At 40.5% G+C, this 1,330-nt stretch overlaps 1 protein-coding gene across 1 annotated transcript in view; it reads right to left on the reverse strand.

Annotated features, from left to right (window-relative positions):
- ZRANB3 (zinc finger RANBP2-type containing 3) overlaps nucleotides 1-1,330 on the reverse strand; it is a 185,761-nt gene that overhangs the window by 102,741 nt on the left and 81,690 nt on the right. The gene's annotated exons all lie outside the window — the stretch shown is intronic.

Consider the following 1,330-nt stretch of genomic DNA (forward strand, 5'->3'; position numbering starts at 1 on the left):
CTGGGGGCATAGTGGGGAAGGCACTTAGCTACTAACCAGAAGGTCAGTGGTTCAAACTTATCACCAGCTGCTCCATGGGAAGAAGATGAGGCAATCTACTTCTGTAAAGATTTACAGACTTGGAAACCCAGTGGGGGTTGCTAGGTATTGGAATTGAGTCCAAGGCAGTGGTTTTTCTTTTTTGTTAAATATTGTAATACTTATTTCTAATCCTTTTCAAAATAAAAGAAATGAAACATTTTTGACTCCTGGTTAGATGGCAGAATAGGCAAACAAGCTACACAGACCCACTTCAACAAAGAAAAGAGAAACAAATTGACAGAGATACAGAAGATAATCCTGGAGCCCTGAGCTTTGAAAGGAAGTACAAAGAAGTGGACTAAGTACCAACTAGTTGAAAAACCTGAATGAAAACAGTGAGTACAGAGATGGTCGGAGCTGTGGGCTGTCAGCTACTCTGACAGCACCAATAGCCTGAATATTTCCAAGTGGTGTTGGGACCTGAGAAATGACTTAAAGATCAGCCCTGGTCACCAAGGGCTGCAGGGAGGACTGTGCTGGTGGCCTATGAATAGGAAGGGAAAAAGCAAGGAGGGAGACAACCTGAGCTGTGGATTTTCAGGTTCTGGAGAGTACAGTCATTTTGATTGCTTACAAATGGCCATTTTGGATATTTCAAGTGACCAAGGATACAGTCATTTTGAATGTTTAGAAGCAGCAGCCATTTTGGATATTTAAAATGACTACGCATGCAGCCATTATGAATGTTTACAAGTGGTGACCATTTTGGATATTTTAAGTGAACGCATTCTCATTCAGATTCCAGGGACTTAAGAATAGGCTCCATTTGCCAAGGACGGCAGGGATATATGGGAGGCTGACAAGGGGAAAGGAGACAGGAGGTGAGTGTATAAGTGCTGCCAACTAGCAAACAGAGGAGCACAGTACCCTGCTTACGTAGATAAAACCCAAAGAAAACAAAAATTGTAGACAAGTCACTCCAGCATACATTCACCAATTAAATATAAACAAAAACGTCACAATGTCTTGGAGACAACATAGCGTCACAGTCCACACAAAGAAGCAAGATATGGCAGGAGAAACAAGGGACCAAGATACAGACCCAGAATACATCCCTGAGGAAGAAGTAGCACTGGGACTCCCTGATAAGGAATTTAAAAGAATTGTATTTAGGTACCTTCAACAGATTGAGAGACAGATCAAGGAAAACACTGATAAAATTGGAGAAAACACTAGAACGATTCTGAAAGACAATAAAAGAACAAAATGACAAAATAAATTAAAAATTAGAAATGATACAAAATCTACA

This window comes from Orycteropus afer, unplaced genomic scaffold (genome assembly GCF_000298275.1).
Source record: "Orycteropus afer afer isolate SDZICR_OR568_19922 unplaced genomic scaffold, OryAfe1.0 scaffold00826, whole genome shotgun sequence".
NCBI classification, from domain to species: Eukaryota; Metazoa; Chordata; class Mammalia; order Tubulidentata; family Orycteropodidae; genus Orycteropus; species Orycteropus afer.